The following is a 26,118-nucleotide window of genomic DNA, read 5'->3' as shown; positions in this document are numbered from 1 at the left end:
TCAGTGAACATGATAGTAAACACACCAAACAAATTAATTATAAAATATTCGTCTTTTTGATAATAATGAAGTGGGGCAATATATATACCTTACATGAGCCTAAATGAGACTTCTAGTTGCTAGAACTAGCCTTCCTCCTTTGATAATTAAAAAATATTTACCTTTGGGTGACTTTATATAAGGCCAAATCAATTATTTAAAAAATAAATTAAATTAAATCATATACTTTTTTTTTTTTTTTAAGAGAGTTATAACGAAAGTTGGGTCCTTATACTTTTTTTTTTTTTTTTAAGAGAGTTATAACGAAAGTTGGGTCCTTACAAAAAATGTTTCTATATGTGTGTTGCATGTTATTTAGTTGGCTTTTATCATATGAGTTATTAATTACATTATATAAGATAATTTTCAATTGAAAACAATTAGACTTATAAAAAAAAAGTATTGGATAATTGATTAAAAAAAAGGCATTGGATAATAAACAGAACATTTTATTTTGTGAAAGAATCACAAAATAAACACAACTTAATTATCTATAACACATATCTTTAAGGTACATTATTTTTTGTAATCAAATTTATCTATTGTCCATCAAAACATTATCTCTTTGCTCTATAAGGAGAGAGAACTCCTAAAATAGAAAAAGTTGGAAAACTTTTGTAAATTTCGAAAAGAAAAATAAAAAGGAGAAGAAAAATAAAAAGTTAGAGGATCCTAAAATCATATTCAGAATAATTACTCGATTTATAATTTTCTTTTTTGTTTAAAACTTTTTTATTAGTACTTCTTTCATTATAAGCCTTTTGATCTTTAAAGTTTAAACGGCTAGTACCATATATGTACTTCTTTTACCATTAGATCTTTTCTATGTTTGATTCTTTAAAAAAGAAGAAGATATTTTCTTATTAAATGTATTGTAAATAAATATAAGTTTAAACAATCATACAAATTTTTAGAAGATTTTATCTTATATAAATAAATAATTAAAAATAAATAAAGAGATAGTATTATTTAATTAAAGAGATAAACAATAATTCATCAAAAGATAAAAGTGAGAGGGAGGAAGATGATCATGATAAGTAATACTATAAGATTATCACAAACAAAAAAAAAAAGTAGAAACCGTAAAATTTATATTTATAATGTTTAACTTTTTATCAATAAAACTATATATTCTATAAGTTTATAATAAAAAACTTTGGATATTTACCTTTGGTCATTACATGAGTCATGGGATTTGAGGTTACTCCAAATTTTTATCATTCCCACTATTTTAGCCCACATATTAGGTTTATTCTTAGAAGATTCACCTTGACTCTACTTATATATATAATCATCCCCATGAAAATGTTTTTCTTATAGTTTATTTTATTTTATTTTATATATATATATATATATTAAGAACAAAGTAGTACTAGTTAGAATTATTTCAACATGCTAAACTGCATACCAAGGTCTCTCCTGCCAAAAATTGGTAAGTGTGAAATTGAATTGCAGGGTGAAAAGGTTAAGGCAAGTGTTGTTGATGCTAAGATAAATGAGTTACGATCTTCATTGAAGGCTTTGCCGAGGCGTGTTGTAGGACTTGATGTTAAGACTGTTCCAGTTGAATCTACTTAGTGGCAGCATTTTGATTCTTTGTGTTGGGACTAGTTGCTTGGTCATCCAAGTTTTGCTACTTAGATCGTTTTCCTTGTTCCCTCTTGCAACAATCTAAATCAATTTGGAAAGCAAAATATGTTTAAGTAGTTCTAAAATGATAAAATCTTGAACATATCAATGTCATAATTAAATTACATTAACTAATATTTTATATGTTTAATAACCAGTAGCACCATTGCAATTGACAATTTCCGTGCGTAAGCATGGGTTACACACTAGTATTAACTAGTGTATAGCCCCGTGCATATGCACGGGTACATTGAAAAACAATCGCAATTACATGGTTCAATTCAAATTATACATGATATTAGCTTACACCTTTTTTAAACCATACATTTTTAAAATATGTAATGGTTTCTCATTATGTGTGTGTGTGTGTGTGTCTCTCTCTCTCTCTCTCTCTCTCTCTATATATATATATATATATATATGCGTGTGTGTGTGTGTAAAATTTAGAATTTAATTGGATTTAGAATTTTTGGTTTTTAAACCCAATAATTCCCTTGCTACCAAATTTAAAAAATTAGATGGACACGCGACACAATATTGGACTTCAATTGGATTTGGCCTCTTTGATATTTACACTCAATAATTCATTTGACACAAAAATTAAAAATTAGATAAGACACATGGCGCAAAATTGAGAATCTAATTGGATTTTCTCTAAACTTTGGCTTTTAATATATATATATATATATATATATTCATTACACACATGTATGGATTTAAATTATACCTAGTTTAAGGCTTAGACATTTTTTACTCTCTCTTTTTTATCCTTTCTTTATTAAGTTTTTGATGGTTTATTTATATTATAATCTTCATCTTTTGCACAACATTATATTAAGGGCACAAATCGAAACAATTAAAAAGGTTAATGGTTCTAGTTGAAAATTTTAGAAATTGAAGGTTAATTTGAAACCAATCCAAGCCTTATGGGAATTATGTAATTTATAATTCTAACACAACTCCTAATTAGATTAATATTCTGACAATCAAAATAATTCCGCTATTAGATCACACGTTCTAGTAGGTGTAATTTTAAGTTGGATTCCACTGTTCAATGGCCAACAAAGATAATGACCATTGCTATCATAAGAAATAGGATTGGATGATGACATTAAATTTCCTCATTTCTAAATATTTTGCAGCTGCTCTTTTCCCTCTCTTTTGTAGGCTTTCTTCTTCTTCCTTACTCCCTGTAAATTAAAGCATTAATTTGGAAACTGGATAGTAGGGAAACGTTTCGTTAATTGTATAGTTAAAATACGGGTAGTTATTTGATTTTGGCTTGAAGCATTCAATTACATTATTATAAAAAAAAAATAAAAAAAAGAGGCATTCAATTACATAAATTCAACCCAATTTCAGATTTAACCAACTAAACTTAATGCTACATGTCTACATAATTTTTTTGTTGGATATATCCTGTCCTTGTAAATTCAGATTCACAGCTTATTGTTCTCTCTTCTATGTAGGTCTGAGGCAGAATGTATCCAAGACATTGTGCAAGTGATAATAAATAAATTGAGAAATACATTCTTAGCACATACAATGGGACTAATAGGAATAGAATCCCGAGTGGAGAAATTGAAGTCATACTTAGCTATAGAGTCAAATGATGTTTGCATTATAGGAATTTGGGGGACAGGAGGAATGGGTAAGACAACTCTTGCAAGAGTTGTCTATAGTATGGTTTCCAATCATTTTGAAGCTTGCTGTTTTATTGCTAATGTTAGGGAAGAATCTAAAAAATGTGGTTTATGTAAGTTACAAAAAATACTTTTGAAAAAACTTTTGATGCTAGAAAATTTGAATCTACAAGATGTCGATGATGGAGTTCAAATGATCAAGAATAGGTTACATAACAAAAAGATTCTTCTTGTTCTTGATGTCGTAAATGAATTAGACCAATTGAAGAAGTTAGCTGTGGAGCATTGTTGGTTTGGTTTAGGTAGTAGAATTATGATAACAACAACAGATAGGCATTTGTTGGTGAATCATGAAGTAAATGAAATATATGAGGCTGAAGTATTGAATCGTGATGAAGCTCTTAAACTTTTTAGTTTGAAAGCTTTTAAAAAGGACCATCTAGCTGAAGATTATGAAAAGCTATCTCAAGCTTTTGTAGATTATTCTAGGGGCTTCCTTTGGCCCTTGAAGTTTTGGGTTCTTTCTTGTGCAAAAAAAACATTGATGAATGGGAAAGTGAATTGAATAGGCTCACCGAATTTTGTGATAGAGGAATTCTCAATGTGTTTCAAACAAGTTTTGATGGATTACGACCAACAGAGAAGGATATTTTCTTAAATATTGCATGCTTTTTTAATCACAAGAATCGAGATGACGTCATAAAAATACTAGACTATCTTGGGCTTCATGCTATAATTGGATTGAGGGTTCTTATTGATAAGTCTCTCATTAAATTGGAATTGCATGAAAATCGATTGTGGATGCATGATTTACTACAAGAAATGGGCTGAGATATAGTTTGTCAAGAGTGTTCTAAAGACCCGGGAAAACGAAGTAGATTGTGGTCGTTTAAAGATATTGATAATGTGCTGACAAAAAATACGGTAAGGGATTATTGAAAGAAACTAAGAATATATCTTATTTTGTTATTCAACATAATTTTTTTTATAAAGAATGATGGAGTTTAAATTATATTAGTCTAGTAATAATACATTTTATACTAATCCCTCTTATTCTTACTAATAGGGAATAGAGGCAATTCAAAGCATAGTACTAGAGTTATATGAACCAGAAAAGGTATATTGGAATCCTGAAGCCTTTTCAAAGATGCAAGATCTAAGATTGCTTAAAATTTGTGGTGTTCAACTTATGCATGATCTCAAACATCTTCCTAATAGCTTAAGATTTCTTGATTGGAGAGGGTACCCTTCAAAATCGTTGACCTCAAGTTTCCGATTAAAGGTAATTTAGGTACCCTTATACTACTTTTTTTATATAATAAGTTTGTTTGTAGAAGCTAATTGTTTTACACTCTTTTTTCTTTTTCCTTTTTGGCTTTTAATAGAGTTTTGAGAACTTGAAATTCATTGAGCTGAGTGAATCTCTAAAACTTATTGAAGCCCAGACATCATTGAAATCCCAAATCTTGAGAGTTTGGTTCTTAAAGATTGTATAAATTTACGTAGGATTCACCCATCAATTGGAATTCATAAAAAGCTTACTATTCTTAATTTATACGGGTGCAAGAACCTCACAAGTCTTCCAAGCAAGTTTGAAATGGAGTGTCTCACAGAACTTAAACTTTATGGTTGCTCAAAAATAACAAAAATTCCAGAATTCGGGAGAAACATGAAACGTGTACGCTGCCTTTATTTGAGTGGTACTGCAATTACAACACTACCCACGTCAATTGAGCATTTGACTGACCTTTTTGAGTTGGATTTACATAATTGCAAAAATCTTGTGCATTTACTTGATACCATTTTTAATTTAAAGTTTGTTAGACTAGCCATGCTTGAGGGCTGCTCAAAACTGGATAGACTGCCAGAGAACCTAGGGAATGCCGAAAGTCTAGGGTATTTGGGATTGAGTGAAACTACTATAAGAAAAGTCCCTTCTTCCATTGGTCTCTTAAAACATCTTCATTGCCTAATATTGGATGGATGTAAGGGGTTATCATCTAATAAATCGTGGTATGAGCTCCTCCCGTTTTATTCAATGCCAACAAGTCCTCATCCCATGGACTCGCTATTCTCTTCTCTATCTCTATCACCTGAGTCTTCTTTGTTCAGCTTGTATTTAAAAGACTGCAATCTCAAGGCAATCTCCAATGATATTGGTTCCTTATTCAATTTATATGATTTGGATCTAAGTGGAAATGATTTTGTTTGCCTTCCGGAAAGCATCATTCGACTTTCAAAATTGAAATGGATGTACTTGAATAATTGCACAAGTCTTCGATCATTGCCAAAGCTTCCATTGAATATTAAACGCGTTGAGGCAGAAGGTTGTATCTCACTGGAAATGTTACCAAATCCATTAAAACCAAGCGATTCATTGGAACCATCTCTCGGTCTTCAAAATTGCTTTCAATTGGCTGACAATCAAAGCTGCATAGACTGGTTTATCTCAGGGATAAAAAAGTACCTCAAGCTCACTCCCTCTCTCCCTCTCTCAGTCCTAAAAACCAAGCCTGATTATCCATATCATCCATATGCCATTGTTATTCCTGGAAGTGAAATTCCTGAGTGGTTTAGCCACCAAAGCATGGGGAATGAAGTGAAAATAAAACAACCTTCTCATTTGTGTAAGAAGGTGGGAATTGCTTTTTGCGTTGTGTTTTGTACGAATGATTTTTATCCATATCCCACTCTTGGATATTCGTTGATAGCCAATGGAAAAAGAATTAATATTGATTACTGTCCCTCAATTGATAAGGTTTCATTAGATCACATTTTGCTAATCTATGTGGTTCCTCAATTCTTGGACGAGGAATCAAATAAATTATTGTGGGAAGGTGACGTGAATGGATTCAGTCAGATTAGAATTAAAATTGAAAGCAGCCATGTCAAGGTAAAAAAATGGGGGATTCGTATGATATACAAGAAAGACATAGAAGATCTTGACAGAACAATGGTCCAGTATAGCAACAGCAGCATCACTCCTTATGATGGCATGGATGTTTTCCATCATAATTTCAACCATTCGTCAGTGGTAGTGGAATGTCACAAAGTCAAGCGCAGTCGTGATGATTACAATGGGGCTGGACCCAGTGGAGAAGGAAGCTCTAATGACATACCAAACCCAAAAAGGATTAAAAGGCACACAGAAGCCCATGGTAAATCTGATTGTAAGGAGTCAAGTGGGTACAAGGCCTGTGATGAGGAGTTAAGCGATTGGGACGACTCTAATGACAGTAACCCCGATGCTTAATCAACTTTTCAGTAAGTCACTGTCTTTCCTCTGTTGGTTTCTGCATTTTCTTTTTCTTTGTTCTTTTAGTGCACATTTATTAATGGATTGCCCACCACATGTTTGACTAGAGTTGTCAATGAGACTCCTAGCGATTTGACAACAAAGAATGGCAATAAAATGCTTTTGTTGGTGTTTTAAACGCATGCTTTTAATGTGATTAAAAGTGAGTAAACATCAAAACTGGAAGTTTTTGCTGCCAAATCTCATCTTAAATAGACATATCTTTTTCCTTTGCATTTTCTTAGCTAGACTTTTTTTTTCCTATTCTATTTTTTCCTCCCCAGTCATTTAGGAGCTTAACAGAATATATATAATGTCAAGTTTGAATGGAAAGGGTGCTATAGCCTATCACATGTATTGCCTCCATCTACAATATAATTACCTCATTTATCTGTGATATTAATACTTTAAAACTCATTTTATAATTGCTCTTTAATTATGGAAGTGTTTGACATATGATTATTGTTCTTTGGCTCTTGATATTCTTGAAATTTTCCAGGTTTTTTCAGATCATGACCAAGGTTAACCACCCATGCCCATTTCACATGTTCATCTTTATAGTAATTAGACCCAAGCAAGCAAGCAAGTATTTAACAAGATTGAAAATGGGAGAAGGTAGTATGCTTAGATTTGTAAACCCTTCTTTACTTGTTATTGTCGTTTTGATGCATTACGCCTACAATTTAAGTTTTGTCACATTTTCATCATTGTTTTGTCATTTTAGCTTGATTTATTACATCTCATAGTAAATTGATAATATACCTTTATAGACATCCAAGTATATACATATGGTTCCAATTTTTTTGCTTGTCAACAAAGGGGTGTCCTATGAAACTATTTAGGTTCTGTAAATGCTCTGGCAGATGTGCTAGTCAAAGATACTTTTAGCCCAAGTGGAATTCTGGATTCGTTTGAAAACTCTATAGCCAAAATGATTCTGAATTTTACAAATTCATGTTTGTGTTGCTAACAAGCACATAATTTCTCATTTTAAATCTACTGCTTATTTGGTTGAAAATGATAATGGTTGTCGATGAGCAGAAATTGTAGAAACCATGCTGGCAGGTCCTTTTTTGATCTCACTAGCACAACCATAAGTGAAGACCTTGAGCATTGGAGCCATTTTGTAGGTTACAATCACCTTCTAAAATTATTGTCGTTCTTTGGAGGATTTTATTGAATTTTCTTCTTGGAAGGGCAGAACTGGGAAGACTTGTGAGGAATTTTTTCCTGTGTCAAAGATATAGAAACCTTAGACCTTTTTTTTTTTTTTTTTTCCCCCCCTTAAAGTACTTCTTGTTGTCTTTTATCTGTATCTTATGGTCTATTTGGACTTATAGGAACAAGGCAACCGTGAAGAAGGAGCCTTTCTCTGCCTATAATGTGGCCATGTATTTTAAAAGTTTGTTTGATTTCAATGTGCATGGTAACTAACAGTTCAAAAAACAAACAAAAGCCTAAATAGCCAGGATAAGCAAATCCAGAACTTTAGAAAGGGTTCAACTGCAACCAATCCAGTTGGAGGAGAGCTGCAAGGGTAGGGGATGTGACGCAGGACAACCAGAACAAAACTGAAATAACGGAAAAATAAAAGATATGACCTAGGAGTCAGCACCTAGGCCTTGCTTGGAGTCAGCACCAAGCGGGGAAACCACTAGGAGTCAGCACCTAGGGTAGACCTGGAGTCAGCACCAGACTAAAGAAAGACCAAACGGCCATTGTTTTCATTCATCAAAATATCAACTATCTCCTCAAGGAGTACAATAGGTTGCTTATAAAGGATTACTAAACCCTAGTTCTAATTGGCTAGGAAACCCTAATTGCCTTATTACAAAAATACCCTTGCTGGCTAGGAAACCCTAATTGCCTTATTACAAAAATAACCTTACTTCTAAATTAAAATACTAAAAGCCCAATAAACTACTAAGACCTAAAACATAAAAATACAATTGACTTGCAAACATAAATAATATGAAATAATAATTCTCTTTCATCTCCCGCATCATTCTCCTCTGGTTGGAGAAAACTCGACCTCGAGTTTTAAAGCATTGAAGGATTAGGATGCTGACAAACAACACTTGCTTTAAGTTTGAAATCACCTTAGGGAGCATAGGGAAAAGAAAAACCTTGAATTCCACCGCATCAAACTCATTTGGAATAACAAAATCAATATGTGGAATCAGTATAATCTCTTCTTGAACCTTATGAGCCATAGGAAGCACTTTGGTTTCAACCTTTTCGACTTCACCAAGATGTAGATCTTGAAGGACTGTGGAGGGTTGATCAGAAGCACATTTAACAACTTCAACTTTCACATCATGTGCACCCTCTAATATAATACTCTCTTTAGGCGCCATCTTTTCACCTTGCTGTTCTTCAATAGATTCATTTCCTTGCACGCTTGTTAAAGCAACACTTGTCGAGGCATGTACGTCTATGTCAACATTAGGCTTTGGTGTTACTGGAGGATTCTCCACGACCAAGATATCACCAACAATGTTGTCTTCTATGGGGGTAGCAATAAGTTCATTATGATCAATTATCCTTGGTTTCCCAATTGAATCGGGTTGAGTCTTCATTTGCTTCATCTGAGCAGTCCTGTCTTGAATCTCTTTCATGAGCTTTACAGTTAATTCCGTTACTTTCCTGGTAGATAATTCCTTGGTAGATTGTTCAAAAGTGCGCTGAGGACATGATATGAGATGAGGATGATGAGTCATCGCATTTGCTTCAACTTGAAAAGTACCACACTGAGATTGGGGCAGATACTTAGCTCGATAGTATGGTGACAAATACTCATCACAAAGCTTTTCTTTCATATCTTCCCACACAGTAATGGCAGGTTCATAATCCATATAGCGGAAACGTTCAAGATTCTCCCAAAACCTTTGTGCTTTACCTATTAACTTCGACTTGGCATACCTAACCTTTATGTTATCTGCAAAATTTGTTTGCTCAAAGAATCGCTCCATCCCATTCAACCAGTTGACAAAATCTCGTGGATAAGTTTCATAACCATCAAAACAAGGTGCTTCTAATATTTCCATGATTCTCTAAAATAGTGTCAAAAAATAGGTTGGAGTTGGAACAAGAACCTGGGCTGCTATGATGTTCTCTGGACAGGTAGTGCTGGAACTGGCCTTGGACTGGTCTGTCACGGGCCTGGACTCTGCTTGGTCTTTTTTTTTTTTTTTTTTTTGCAAAATAATAAAATACACTACTGGACTTAAGAAACTACAGACTTAAAGAAAGCAAACAATAGACTTGAAAAGAATGCAAACTACAGGACAGATTTTTTTTAAAAAAAAGGAAACCATAGAAACTAAAAGAGACAACATTCTCTAAACCGAAAAGAGGCTCGGTGATGGACGCGGTGCTAGGGATCGACGGCTGTAGCGGCGCGAAGACAGGGAAGACAGCGGCGGCTTGAATCGTAGAGGAGTGGCGGCGCGATGTCTTGGGTCTTGGCATCGGTGGTGGTCGACGTCCTCAGTGGCGGCTAAGTGCTGGTCTGTGGGTTTCAGCGGCTGGTGGGTCAATCTCAACGGTGGTGAGTCGAGGTTGCCGATGGGTCTTGACGAGGTTTTTTTCTCTCTTTGTGGTTGCAAGGGATTTGGAAACTTGATTGTGGGTTCTGAACTAGAGGTTTCTGGTTGGCTTCAAAATCTGGGTTTTTTTTTTTTTTTTTGGGTGATATTTTCTGGCTCTTTCCTGCGGTGCTGCTTCAACAGATCGGTGTTGGCTCTGATACCAAAACTGACGTAGGACAACCAGAACAAAACTGAAATAACGGAAAAATAAAAGATATGACCTAGGAGTCAGCACCTAGGCCTTGCTTGGAGTCAGCACCAAGCGGGGAAACCACTAGGAGTCAGCACTTAGGGTAGACCTGGAGTCAGCACCAGACTAAAGAAAGACCAAACGGCCATTGTTTTCATTCATCAAAATATCAACTATCTCCTCAAGGAGTACAATAGGTTGCTTATAAAGGATTACTAAACCCTAGTTCTAATTGGCTAGGAAACCCTAATTGCCTTATTACAAAAATACCCTTGCTGGCTAGGAAACCCTAATTGCCTTATTACAAAAATAACCTTACTTCTAAATTAAAATACTAAAAGCCCAATAAACTACTAAGACCTAAAACATAAAAATACAATTGACTTGCAAACATAAATAATATGAAATAATAATTCTCTTTCATCTCCCGCATCAGGATGGAAATAGTGGGGATCCAATTTCTTTTTTTAAAACAGAGAATGTGCATGTCCATGGCTGCTTGTGAGGAGTCAAGTCAGTGATTAGTAACCTAAGATTTTTTCATTGGAAGGAATTTTGTGATGTGATCCAGAAGGTTAATCAATTTTTTTCTCTCTATCATCAGTAAGTCACCATCCTTCTTCTTAATTTGAGTTTTGATGGTTAATGCATCATCGCTTTCCTTTACCTTTGGCATATACTTGTACTTTTTTGGGTTAATTTTAACTTCAAAATAGTTTCTTGCCAGTTGTACCTTACTTGATTATTGGTACTTATTCAAACTCCCATCTGGTTTGTTACCTTAATCAAAAAACACAAAGCAATACTCCTAGCTAATTTAATATGCATATAAAAACCATAGTCTTATGAAATAAACAATGATTAGGATCATCTTGGTTTAGTGATTGTGTTACTTGTTTGTGCTGGTTGCCCCATTGATGTTGGATTATTGGACTATTTCATGAGGTGAAACTTTCACATGGCCAAGAGACAAAAAGATAAGTGCAGTCCATTGTATGCTTTTTACTCTCTCATCATTGTTTTAAAATTTTTCAAGGTGCAAAAACAATATATGCATGCCACTGCAAATGTTACAATCGAAATTAATTTTTATCTCGTTACATATTATATATGTGAAGTCATGCATAGATCGCAGTCAGAATGATTAGTCTAGCTAGGGGTAGCATCTAGCTTCCTCCCTAGTTGAAAGTTCTCTAAAGTTGTTTACTAACCTTCAACCAAAGAAAATGCTTCTTCTTTTTTTCTTTCTTTTTTTTTTTTCCTGTTTAAGAGAACAGCTGCGTTTTTTGTTCTAGTTCTTGTTCCTTTTATTTTTGTTTTGCTCCGAAAATTCTTATTAATTTAAAGTATGACAACAGTTACATAGCTTTTCCCCACTCCACTTGCTATATAGCTAAGACAATCAGGATTCCAATTCTAAAATGTACAAACTTTACAATCAAATGTAGTTATAAAAGTTAAAATCTTCAGCAATGAGGAACTTGATAATAACTTTTATGAGGAATTAATTTGGATTTTAAAATTTCTGTAAAGAACAAATCATTAAACAAGTTCTTGATACATCCAAATATCAACATTATTGACAATTGATCGTATCGGAATAATTAGTCTTCTTGGAGGTTGTGTCTAGCTTCTGCCCTTGTTGAAGGTTTTTTAGGGTTGTTTACTAACCTGAAACCAAAGCAGATGCTCTTTTTCTGATTAAGAGAATAACTGATTTTTCTATTCTTTTCTTTTTATTTTTTACTTTTGCTTTTCTTTGAATTTGTATTATTTAAAAGTAGGACAACAATCATAAAGTTACTAAAATTACTTGTATTAGCATGTTTGAGGACATTGTTATTGCAATTCTCACAATGCAACAATCTTTAGAATCAAATCGTGGTTAGTGATTGTTCAAAATTTCCAACCATGACTAGCTTGATCATAACTTAACTTAATGGGGAATTAATTTTGATATGAAAATTTTCTTCAATGACCAAGTCATTACCATGTTCTCAATATATCCAAATATTGTCATGTTGTTGACAATTGATCAGTTCATTGATCAACAGAGAAGGTCTGCATCAGCAGCAGTAATATTCTTGGTGAACTGCTTAAACTATCAGCGTTGGGAACCTAAGCTTGTACCTATATGTTAATAGATTTGCCATCACCAACTAATTGAGAAGCTCTCACAGGAGACAATCTTCAAAGTTAAAAGCATTTAGTTCAATTTTATGTGTCACCAAAAAAATGTTGTGAATGACTGCATATTACTCAATTGTTAGACCTGTCTTGTCAGATCTATGATTTACCATAAGAGAAGTGCGTTTGGAATTATTACTAAATGACCTTAGCCATATGATGCCTTTATTCAATGTTGGGAAATCATCAAAGACTTCATCTTCCCATGTAATGCTTGTGAAGATGAATTGGTGAGACCTTTATAATATATGAATTTCATTTTTAAAGTGTCATATTTTTCTTCCTTTGATTTCTTATTTAGATATTTCTTTCGTTCGTTCTTTCATCTCCTTCCTCTTTTACTTCAGAGATTTAGGAGTTTAATAGGTGCCGTGCGACATATCTTTTTTCTCTTGTGCTTTCTTACATATATAATTTAGTAGACAGGTACGACCACATGTAAGTGTCCTTTTACTTTTTAATAGTAATAGTTTAAAACTATTTTTATATGTAGTACTGCTCTTTAATTGTTTAAGCTTTACCAAATAAATTTTGTGCTATTTCCTCCTGATGTTCTTGAAGTTTTCTAACTTTTATACCTTTAACTCTAAATGAAATTATTGACTGAAATTTGTACTTACCCATATCAAATCATGAGCAGGGCAAAACTGTTCATGCTCATTTCACAGGATAAAACAAACCAAAAGACTTGATCTCCATAGGTAACTTAGCTTGGCTACCCTATCAAAGTGACTCAACTAGAATTAGAATCAAAGGATAACGGAAGTTAAACCTGAGCCTACAACAAACTTAGCCATAAATTACTAACCTAATTCTCTGGTGCATATTCAATCAAGCAAGCAACTGTGCAGAAAAGGTTGAAAAATACAGAAGGTATCCTGCTTTGATTGGTAAGCCCTGCTCTAATTGTTATCGTTGTTTTGATGCATTACATCCAGAATATAAGTTTTCATATTTTTCTGCTTGGTTGGCTTTTTAGCCTGATGTATTGTATTTTGTAGTGGAAAGATCCTACAGTTTTATTTTGATGTGTTTTGTCCAGAATTTAAGTTTAGTCATCTATGTGTGTGTCAATCTTTTTCAATAATAAAAAAATATTATTTTGCTAGGTTATAGAAACCATACTGTAGTAATCCCTCAATTAAGTCAAAATAAGCTACTACTATAATAGGTATTTAAACTTATCTTTACACTTTGGCTTGAAAATAGGACCTGATTGGAGAGCTGTACTCTCCAGAAGTGGCTGCTCAAATTTTAGCTATCCCTATCTCAAGTTGTGGAGTTACTGATAAGCTGCTATGGCCTCATACAACACAACATAGTGAGTGAAACCAAATGTCTTATGCAATGAGGAAGACAACTTTGATCATTTATTCCTGAAGCACAGTCTTGCTTGGGCTGTATAACCTCAACACAGTGATGTTTGAGGGTGCAAAAAAGTGTTCTTATCATGTGCTAATGCTCAGTAAAGCTTTGTTTTGTAGGTATGCACAAGTCTATGATGCAAAACATGTTGATTAGAGTAACTACTGGAGAGTTCCAAGTGGAGTGTGTCCAGTTGTGGAGGGATGGCAAGTGTTACTGACAGTTGAGGGGCACTAGCAGAGCAGATGCAAATGGGGTTGTTTTGCCTATGTTGCTAAATCATGGGCTAGCAGATAATTTTTCAGCTTGCTCAAGTAATGCCGTTTGCAAAACAGTGGAAGCTTACTGTTGAGAAGCATATTTTCTGGGGCTTGTTTTGGTTAGTGGAAGATTGGAGGACCTGTGGAAAAGAAGAAGGTTCTTTGGCAGTAATGCCGTATGAAAAAAAGTGGAAGCTTACTGTTTGAGAAGCATATTTTCCAGGCTTGTTTTGGTTAGTGGAAGATTGGAGGACCTGTGGAAAAGAAGAAGGTTCCTTGGCAACTTGCTGCGTTGATTGAAGAACACAAGTGCAAGGAAGTTGGAGAACGCCAGTGGTGTACATTTGCTGTGCACAGGTTTCACTAATGAGGCTAGAGTCTTGGTTACTTTTGCTTGTAATTCTTTTATGAACATTTTTTGGGCTTGTAACTCTATTACTAGAGAGTTAACTTTAGCAGTCTAGATAATATATAGCCAATTTGCTTCAATAGTGGGACTTTAGAGTTACTTTCAGCAAAAACTGTTCATGTTTAGTTGATATTCTCCACATGTTAATAGATAGTCAAAATTGCCAATGAGCTGGGTAGCTCAAATGGTATTTTCTACCCCCCCCCCCCCCCCCCCAAATTTTATACCAACAGGTAATCACAAGGCTCATGAGCCTGAGAGTTGGCTTGGAATGTCAATCAAAAAGGCTTGCCAAATTTGGATAGTATTGGTAAATACTGATTCTCCCAAAAGTTTAAACTGTTAGAAAATTGTAAATCTAATCATTTAACCATAATTTAACACTTCTCCTCACATGTGGGCCTAAATCCCTTCCTAAAAAGTAGGGCTCAACTTGTGGGATTTTTAACATTTTAAATTAAAGATAGAGTGGAGATAGGATTGAACTAAGGATCTCGTGCTCTTATACCATGATAAATTACATATTCACCCCAAAACATAATAATTACTTAATTAGTAATTTATCAAACATTTACAAGAGAAAAATGTCAATATAGTTGCAAGTTGCAACTCAAGAGATATCTATAGCAAAGTAGAAAATCACTAGATTATAAACAAATCTAGCTAAGGAAGAAGCATTGCCTTGCAGGCTTGCATTTAAAGCAGATAAAAAATAAGCTCACATTTCTCTCAGCATCTTCATCATACATTTTGTCATAGTGAAAGGTCTGAACTATGTACAAAAGGGCAAAGATTAATGGCAAATTGCTCAAAAAGATCAAAAATTGACAAACAATGCTGTTATGTATAAATCCTATTTGGTGACATTTTTACTTTTTACCTCATATAAATGTAAATGTTTTGCTCTAAAATATGAAAAATCAACCAACTATTCAATGAAAAGAAATGGAACCAATGAAGTCACATCATAAGAAGGCATGAAATAGATTAAGTTACTATTACTAGATTTATTGGATACCCTTTCATTAATTGGCATGTTCAGTTTTTTAAAGAACAATGACGTTATTTGTAGAGTGATCCCATTATTCATTTTAAAGAGGCATAGTCTTTAGTTTGAAAGGGTAAAGATTCTTCAATTGATATCAAAACAGCTCTAATGTCAATGATTTTGATGTCGATTACAAACTTTGCTTGCTCCTAGCTCTTACTTTTTTTTTCCCCAAATTATATTTTACTGTCTTCATTTTCAGTTTTTAACTGACTAAGTCACCCTATCAGTTTCGAATGTATGATAAAAGAAAACTAAAGTAATATGACCTGCTTGAACACTTTCTTCAACTAATTTACACTGCTAATACTAAATTAATTAGTGGATGTATTAGACTATTAGTCATAAAGTTTCCAGATTCTACTAAAGCATTTATGTGTGATACATCATGATGGAACCTTGATTGTGAATAGATAGAAAGAAAGCCATACAAATAAAATAAGTTTATAGCTTTTCAAAAAAGTAAAATGAGTAGGACTTTATATAGCTGGGCACTAGGAAATTACGCAAAATGTGTAGGAGTAATTGTCATCAAATTTCGACAATACTAATCCCAAAAAATGAAAAAAAAAAAAAAAAAAAGTTTTCAGAAAAGCATGATAAAGCATATTCATCTTATCACCACCACCACCAGTAAAAGATTTTGATTCATTAGAATCTACTCATGCATGTGTCTCACTCTCTCACATGTTTGAAAATAGTTTTGCCCCATTAGTTAATCTTTTTGAAAAATGGGTCAATGCAAGGTCAACACAAAAGTTTACACTTTGACTTGGAACACAGGACCTGGTTAGGGAGCTATACTCTCCTGAAGTAGTGCAGTGGCTGCTCAAATTTTAGCCACCCCTCTCTCAAGGTGAGGAGCTACTAATAAACATATATCGCCTCAATGTAACACGTGTTGATATCAAAATTAAGCTACTGTTGAAAGTAGGGGGAACTCAGGTAATGGATTCTCATTGGAGGTTCATACCTCTTTAGATGAAGATATCTATGAAAATTGAAGCTTCCTTTGAAGTTAATAATTGTTAAGTGGAAGTTTGGCATGAGGACTTATTGATTAATATAGAACAGTGAAATGAAACACAATGAGTGATAGTAATTGTGTGAGAAAGAGGAAAATTTGGTTCATTTATTCTTGAACTGCAATCTTGCTTGGGCTGTATTGTTTGGATAGATTTGAGCCTTAGAACTGAGTTCATTTCTCCTTGCTCTTTGAAGCAGCGGTTGGCTCAGTGGATGGAGGATCCAAATTTTCAAAAACAGGAATATATTATGTTCTCTAGATTGATGTTTAAGGGTGCAAAATAGCTTCTAGAGAAGTGCTAATGCTTTGTTTTGCAGGTCTGCACAAGTCTCTAATGCAAAACAAGCAGATCAGAGTAATTGCAGGAAAGTACCAAGGCAGGTGTATCAAGTTGTGGAGGGTTGTAGGTGTTGCTGACAATTTAGGGACGCTAGCAGAGATGGTGTGAACAGGGTGGTTTTGGCTTTGTAGCCAAATCAAGTGCTGGCAGGCTGTTGCAGTTCTTCCATATGCAACCAAATGGCATGCAGCTAGATGCCCCTGTTCGGAAAGCATTAACTAAGGCTATACAGCTTGGTTTTTGTAGACTTGTTTCCATAATTTCTAAGAGTGGAACTCCTATTGAGAAGTAGGTTTCCTTGGCAACTTGCTGTGTTGATTGAAGACCACAAGTGCATGGAAGTTGGAGAACACTAGTGGTTGTATATTTTGTGCATAAGAGAGTTGCTACCGATGTTGGGGCCTTGCTGTTGCTTCAAAGTCTTTTGAACATTTTTGGACTCTACTACCAGCCAACGCTTCAGACATTATTTTGTATTAATAAACCATACCCAAAAAGAAAGGAGAAGACGAAAAGAAAGAAATTAAATTAACACCTTTTCTGGACTAAAGCTATGGCATGCAATTACATGCAATCATTAATATTGTAAGACATCATATAAGAGATTCATGTCCTTGCGTGGAAATCATATTCAACTCTCCTTTAAATTCAAATAAGAGCAATTGAATTAACTATCTAATGGCTCTGACCGAGTAGCATGCTTTATTTTTTTGGTGCCCTGCAAATGGATTGTTCTGACAAACTTCTATCAAATACAGAAATTGAAATTTCTCTTCCTTATGTAAAGGTTGTTATATACTTCGATTGTTTTTATTTTTCCCCACGATAATGCAAAATATTTCATCTGTCTTTTGGGTCACATTAAAATAATTTTTTAACAGAAATTTGGCTCCAGCCAAAGTCACATTAAATAATTTTTTTACATAAAACCTTGGCTCAAATTGGCTAGAGGGTAATGATAAGAAGATAAATGAAGTTTAGAATGACATACATTTTGTTCGTTAATGGAAGGTTGAAATTTGCTTAATTGATTTCCAATTTAAAAGGATCTAAGCAAAATCACCTAGTCTTTTCAAGCAAAAAAATGGTTAATTTCTGCCATGCTGCAAAAACATGAGCATTTGGTTTCATCCAAGGTTAGGCAAAACATATTAAGAAATCTCATTAGTACTTGTTCTTTTTTTTCAATAAAAATCACCAGTGAACTTATTGAAACTCTCATATAGCTCATGATGTAATTCCATTTGCCAAGTCAAAATTTTTTATGAAGGGGTTCCACTGAATTTTTAGATTACATTTTCAATCTTCAGATATTATAGATTCTCCAAAAAAGAAATATTCAGATATTAAAAATAATTTTAAACAGTTACATCTAAAATCAGCAATAAGCCTTTAACTGCCTTCTAAATCCACCACCCACCCCCCCCCCCCTCCCTTCCTTTTACTTTTTTTTTTTTTTTTAATCTCTTTTCAACAACCGCGACGATCTTTCTCTTCCAGTCCTATCCCTAATGATTTTTGGGCATTTGCTATACCTTCTGGATCTGCAATACAACAAATCACATAAACTTCATTACAAATCAAAAAATCAGCTATTCTGTAACAATCATCAATGCATTAATGGAAGGGAAACATGTCAAAGGTTTGATCACATGAAACAATTTTTTTTTTTTTTTTTTCACTTTCAAAGAACTTGGGTGCAATCATGAGACCAAGATTAGGTTTTTTAATATATATAATAAGCATGAGACCAAGATTAGGTTTTTTATATATAATATATTATAAGCATGAGACCAAGTTAGCTATTGTTTGAAAAGATCAAACCAAAATATAGAATTAGGTGAAATGTCTCTACCAATTCTGAGTTTAAAAGTTTTGCAAGGTAAAATACTTGATTGGACATTGAAAAACTCTCTAAACCAGTTGTATTCCTTGAATTTATATTTCTTAGTCCTTCTAAAAGATGTAGGAGTCAAGCCCATTGTAACTTCCAGTGAAGTTATAGACTTGATAGCATATGCATTGAAAAAAGGTTCAGACACTCCACAAGCATACTCATTATGCTGCAGAAATTGCACAACTCTAGGTTCAGTGAAACAAATAGATTACTAGAAAATGAGAAATAAAAGAGCCAGGAGGAGCAAAAACAGAAGCTGTAGAGGAAGACTAGGAAAAAGAACCCTTAAAAGTAATTAAGAGTGACATCATTATCTTGTTCTATAGAATTTCTAATATATACCATCTTCTCTGCTACCCATAAATGGCACAAAGTAATCAATACTCACCAAAGAACTGCGTGAAAATGTGAGTGAAGAAGTTCAAGTTGTGGGAAACATTGTAGGCCATAGCAGGCGGAAGAGGTTTCACAATGGTGTCAATGCTAAATACTCATTGAAGAAACTGCATACACAAAACTCAAAAGAAGTATCATATCACAAACTCAATTATGAACGGATTTAGATGCAAAATTATACAAAGTAAGCAGATGGAAGAAGAAAAGAGGAGTAAAGATATTATTGAGAGCCAAACAAACATAGATGTAAACTGAATAATTCCAAGCAGTGAGTGATGGATAGGCTATAAAAGTCTCAAATCAATAGAAAAACAGAACATGACAATAAAGACTATATCAATTAATTGTTATACATCCTACAGAGATGCCCTTGCCCATAATAACAATGTTGATATTGATGGCATTCACACACACACACACACAAAAAAGCCTCAATCAATTTCAGTGATCTACATCATAGAAGGCACAAATATGTAACCTCACTTCACAAAACTGAGGCTTCAACCATATTAAGAATCAACCATATGAAGCCTCAATAATAAGAAGCTTCAACCTCATGTTAATTGCCTTACCACTTATAACAAAAGCTTAAACGATTAAGAAATAGTAGATTTAATCATCTAACTATTATTACAATACTCTCTCTTGAGTGGGTCAATACTCCCCTTTAATAAGTAGAGCCCAACAGATTTGATTTTGAACTTTTTTTAATTGAGAGGGTAGAACAAAGATAGGGTTAACTCAAGACCACCTAATTTGATACTATAATAAACTATCAGATGTCCCAAAAGCTTAAACTGTTAGAAAATAGTGAGCTTAATCATTTAACCATTACTCTAATTGTTTGAAACAAAATGACTTGCCATGGTCTATCAACTTGAAACTCTATATTGGGTAAAAGTTCTCATCCGCTACAAGAATAAATTTCTTCTTTCTTTCCTTCTGCTTTCAGTTTTCTCTGCTGGGTAGAAGTTATCAACCACTACTACAATGGGTTATCCCCAGTTGTATTTCTAATTTGGCGTATTATAGTAATACTGAGGTTTTGAGTAGTTTAACCCAGAGATATCATAGAGTTGCAACACATTGGCCAACTGGTAGGAGCTCACATTCCCAAATTATCCTTAAACAAATTAACAATCTCTCATATAACACATATCTCAAATCTATTAAAACACAATTGAGAACAACCAGGAATCCCCAACACTGCAAAAGGGTACACTACTAATGACAAAGACATGAACTTTAAACAACCAATAGCAAGTAATCAGGAAACTAAGAATTGGGTAACCAAAGATACACAAATTAAACCAAGTAATCTAGAATTTTCTCAACTGGGTAACCAAAGAAACACAATTTAAAGCAAGTAATCAAGAAACTAAGAATTGGGTAACCAAAGAAACACAATTTAGAGCAAGTAACCAAGAAACTAAGAATTGGGCAACCAAAGAAACAAAAGTTAAAGCAAGAAATAAAGAATTCTCTCAACTGGGTAAGCAAAAAACCAAAAACCAAGAAACAAAAATGAAAATCAAGAAAATAGAGACCCGGTAGTTACGTTGAAAGTTGTAGCGAAGCTGGGGGTCAATCTCGATGAGCGAATCATCATCGTAATCGTCATGGTCGTGGCGTTTGGACTTGTCTTTCTTCTTGCGAGGCACGTGCATCACTGACTCGGCTCCAGGCTACTACTCTGTGACTTTGAGCTTTGTGTCTTGGAACTCTTCGGTGGCTTCCTCTTCGACCCTCCATGGCGCTGATGACATCAACTTCTTCTTCCCAATTGCCATTTTTATTCAATCGGAGTTTACAGAGAGAGAGAGTGGTGTAGTGTTGTTTGTATAGGTGATAAGGTTTGTATTGGCTTTGTGGGTTATTATTGCTTGCATTCTACGTTTGGTTAAAGCCCATTCCTGTTTAGTGTAACCTTTAAATAAGAGGGAACAGTTATAGTCTTAAGCTTCATGTTTGGTTAGGGCCTTAGAGGCATCTAATTGATGAAAATTAATGATTTAATGTTACAAATTTAACAATTTTCAAAATAGTAGACTTGTCAGGTTTTTATTGATTCTTACATGAGTCCTATTTTTATTTACTTATCTAGTTACTTTGACGATTGCAAAAAATTTTGTACATTTGGACTTCTTGTTTTTCATGAATATGATGATTTGGAACTTTAATGCATGCATATGTAACTATAAGTATACCTTTAAATCTATGAGTTCCTAAAAAAATTATAATCTATAAGTTCTCCAAAATGTGAGTTAATAATGATTGCTTAGGTCAAGTCACCAAATTGGTTTTGGTGTAATCAGATTTTGGGGGAATCTAGATGCACTTTAGTACTTAAATTCCCCTTAAGCTATTTGCAATAAAATATGGGAATGTATTTTTTCAAAATTACTGTAATTGTAAATGTTTATTTAAATCAAATGATTTGTCAATTAGTAAGTGGAAATTGCTTGTGCAACTCAAAGTTGATGGTGCAAAAATAGAGAATGGAGATCTAGTTATTTTCACATGTTAGCTCCTGTGGTGTGTCCAATTCTTGGAGTTCCATGTTGATTAGAAGTGTACCCATATTTGAGTTTAGATGCACTATTATGCAATTCTCTTGGTATCTTTTAGACAAGAGACCTAACTTTGGCTTATGGTATCTATACCATACATGTGCTGATGTGCATCCTATCTTGTCTCACAAATGTGAATTTGTTTCAAACCATTCCGTTTTGCTTTGACCCATTTATCTTTCCTCATTTTCTAGACTTTTTGCTATTGGGCTTTTTATAGCCATATGTGAACATTGGTTTTGGCCCATTGATACTTAGCTTATTTTGTGATGATAGAACGGTAAAATTTGTAAAATTTAATATGATCTATGACTAAATCCAGGATAGACAAATGAAGGAGTTGTGCAAGTTAATTCAAGAAAATTTCTTGAAAGTTTCAGCATGAACATAGGGTGCATTACAAATGGAATGGCTGAGTTCTTATCCCAAGAAAGGACCATGAAAACTTGATCTTTCTCAATCCTTGTCTCCTTTGTGAATTTTTTTTTACCATAATGATGATAGAATGGTAAAAAATTTCCAATATACAATGTTGGATGACAAACTATGGTGGTTGTTAATTTGATTTGATAATTGATCAACTATGCATGTCACTTTTTTTTGCCTTTTTCTATGCTATTGTTGGTCGTGTTATTTGCCAAGCTGTTGATGATTTAAAAAGGAACCCATGATTTGCGATCACCAGAAGAATAATTTTTGTTTTTGAAAATTAAGACTGAGAACTTTCAGTTTTAGTATTTAATAACTTTTTTTCTTTATTTCCATGATAATATTCCCATAAAAAGTATTTTTTAAGTTAAAAATAATAAAAAAATTGGAGAGAAAATATTAATGAACCAATGTAAAAAATATTTGAATTTATATTGTAAATATTCAAGGTAAATGTATAGTATAACCCTTAAGAGCTACATTCTTTCTATATGACTTATTCGTGTTATAATGAATTCAATATAGAGTTTATATAGTTATCAAAAAAAACATATAGAGTTTATATAGTTACCAAACTTTAAGGTTTAGTTTGTTATAATTTCTAATTTTTAGGGTTTAATTTGAACAACCTCTGAAGGATAGGGTTTAAAATGTATTTTGCTCTAAGATTTATTGACATTTGTTGCCTATTTATTTCTCAATATGACAGACCACTTTTCTTTAGTCCTACTGATTAGTTTTTTTCTCTTCTTATTTTAACATAATAAGGCATTATTTTTTTTGAAGGGAATATGACATTATTGTTTTGTTAAGAACTTTTTGTAACTCAATTGCATTATCTAATCTTATTTAGGAGAACCAGAACTTGAAATCCTCGTACACCACTTTTTAGTAACAATTAAATTTAAAAAATAAAAACGCACTGTTGTTTTTATAGTACAACACATTGTATTTCTTATTGAAAAGCAGGGGGACTATATTCTGATCACTTTTTCCTACTCCCATTCTATGTTCTCATCAATTCCCCATCCAAACATAAGGTTATGTACATAAAAAATGATAATTTATCCATTGGTAGAACAGTTTTAATTGGAAATGCCTTCTGGTTTTTCTTTCATATAGCAACTTTTGAATTTAATTAGGACCCCACTATCAGTTGCCATCTTTTGAAGTTTCATGTGCATAGAACTGTGGTGGATCTACTAACCCCACAGATAAATTATACCTACTACATTTATTGCTAAGAAAATGAAGTAGTTATAAGTAGTTATAACTACTACATTGAACACAGAGACACAATTCCCATTTCCCAGCAATGCAATTAGTTGGATAGTAAACTTTTTCTGCCCAAATTGGTAGCATCAAGGACCAAAGATGGTCACCCCACATTATGTTTATTTAGTAATTCTCAGTAGTATAATTCATCCAATAAAAAATTTGTAACAACTGAAAAAAAAAATATATATATATATATATGAAAGGAAAGTCCCAGCTCCAATTCTCTCAAGTACTACATAATAAATCTATGACAAAACAAGAATTGTGGCAAAAAAAGAAAGGACAGAGAATGAAACCTCTATGGACAAAAGGGTCTACCAAGGCGAGCCCTGTGACTTGGGATAGTGAAGTGCCTTATTCTCCCTTCTTGTTCTGTCAAATACCCTTCACAGAGAAAAGCCTTAGAGAACTTGTCCTCTACAACTCTATCAACATCATGCACAAACACATCAGTCTCACCCTCCTCTCTATTCCTAGCCATCAATCCAGCTGTGTATATAGCACTCATTCAGTCATTCTTCCGGGGCATTATCATGGTACCTTGTAGGTGCATCAAACATGATCAAGTCCCATTCTATGTCGTACACTTCAGCTGTGTATAAAACTTTCATCTTACTTTCTTGTTTTTTTTTTTTTTTTTTGTATGTTTAGCTTCAAATTAAAAAATTAACTTATTTTATTATTTAATTTATTTTTGTTATTATCTATAGGTCTTATTATATTTTTTAGTACTATTTATATTATTTTTAACAAAAAAAATTCAATTTTAATAAAATAAACGAATTTCAGACCTGTATATATTAACAAATTGGCTTGGACTTGTACGTACGATAGTAACCTAGCTTTTATAGCCACACATTTCACATTAAAAAACCACAACAAACTAAAAAAAAGAAAGGTGTAGACTGGATAAAGCTGGTTCACAGTTCACACTTCATTTGACGCAGATAAAGCAATCAGCCAATGACAATTGACTAAACACTGGTCTGAAGTTAAAGCTATGCTCTTCTCTGGAACTTGCATGGAAAGTTGGCTAGGCTTGACTACGACATTGAATTGTCGTTAAAGGTGTTGAGTTTTTCCAGGAGAAAATATCTAAGGGCTTTCCATGATTATTTGACTAATTTTTAATAATAAATATTAATTATTATCCTATTCATATTTAAAAATGATTGTTATCAACGGTTTAAGAATATTAAGGTTGCGTTTGGCATTTAGTTTTTTTTATTATATAACTTATTTTTGTTACTATTTAGTTTATTTTTTCTACTTTTTATTGGTCTTATTGCACTTTTTTGTACCATTTATGGATTACACTGTACTATTTTAACTACCTTTTAACTTTATTTACAATACTTTTAGCAAAAAAATTTCAATTTCAACTAAATAAACTGTTTCCAAACGGACGCTTAATTAATTGAAAAATCAAAGCATACTTTACATGATTCTAGTGTGCGCTTATAAGCTATAGTTTTACAAGGCATGCATAGTGAAAAATTATTACAAAAAAACACCAGTTTTAGACCCCAATTACCACTAATTACCAATTACCTCTCAAAGGAAAAAAGAAAGGTTGTAAAGGACAAAAGGAATTGGGAAGAAGGGACTCAATATCGTACCCAAGGTCATTTTAGTTTGGTAAAAAAGCGAAATATTTTGGTACCAATTAATACTGGTGTATCATTTCGAAATTATCACTAATTTGATATAATAAAGGAGAGCACGCATTATGCTACTGAATTATAAAGTTCTTGACTTTTACATGGAGACATTTTTTGTTTTAAATGGCTAACTACCATGATTGCTTACTCTAGCTTAACCAAAATCGCTGAATTCCACTCACAATTTTTAATGAGACAAAAATTTCCCTCTCTTTCATATTGTATCTCCCACCAATTTCTCACTTTTTCAATATTTTTCATTTCACTTTACCTCACTACTTTACCAACATAAAAATTAAAAAATAAAGAGAAATGATAACAGATTCTCTAAGGGTATTGGTTAGTGAATCATTTTAGGAAAGTTTTTTTTAAGAAAAAAAAACAATTAATTTTTTTGATAGCTTTTTATATTTCTCATAAAAGTGGTGTCAAACCTTTCCTAAAATAGTTTGTTAACAATTGCCCTAAGGATATCCCTTACATGACCTAAAAATTAAAAAGAAAACAATAGAAAATACTTGGGAAGGATTTAGGAAAGACTAATCATTATAGTTACTAAAATATTCTAAATTATTCAGCAACACACGCAATACACAAGAAATATAACATAATATTTTTTTTTTAATTTGAAATTTGATAATTATTGTAGTTATTAATAGACATTTATTATGATTATGTTTGTACGTGCAGAGAACTTTATATTCTACCATGAGGCATTCATTCAATATACTTGGAGAAGAAGAGGCAGAGATTCAAGCGGCGATTGGTGAAGTACGAGGAGTTGTCGGAATATCTGAGAGACAATGAGTACATATTGGACTATTACCGGTGTGAGCGGCCGTTCAAAGATGCGTTCCTCAACATC

At 33.2% G+C, this 26,118-nt stretch overlaps 2 protein-coding genes and 1 pseudogene across 3 annotated transcripts in view; 2 read left to right on the top strand and 1 right to left on the bottom strand.

The window, feature by feature from the left end:
• Positions 1-26,118, top strand: part of LOC126716744 (uncharacterized) — a 47,473-nt gene that overhangs the window by 8,368 nt on the left and 12,987 nt on the right. The gene's annotated exons all lie outside the window — the stretch shown is intronic.
• The window catches only part of LOC126716746 (uncharacterized), a 33,787-nt gene continuing 12,826 nt past the window's right edge, over positions 5,158-26,118 (top strand). Inside the window, exons 1-4 of one of the 2 annotated variants that reach the window (XR_007652255.1) lie at positions 5,158-6,575; positions 7,106-7,221; positions 13,783-13,894; positions 14,058-14,801. The gene's annotated coding sequence lies outside the window, so the exon portion shown is untranslated. Of the gene's footprint in view, positions 6,576-7,105; positions 7,222-13,019; positions 13,464-13,782; positions 13,895-14,057; positions 14,802-26,118 lie in introns of those variants that run through there. The other variant, XM_050417717.1, reaches the window with a different exon arrangement.
• Positions 18,476-21,266, bottom strand: LOC126716747 (uncharacterized; annotated as a pseudogene).

Source organism: Quercus robur, chromosome 3, assembly GCF_932294415.1.
Source record: "Quercus robur chromosome 3, dhQueRobu3.1, whole genome shotgun sequence".
Classification (NCBI taxonomy): domain Eukaryota; kingdom Viridiplantae; phylum Streptophyta; class Magnoliopsida; order Fagales; family Fagaceae; genus Quercus; species Quercus robur.
This window is presented reverse-complemented; position numbering and strand designations above follow the sequence as displayed.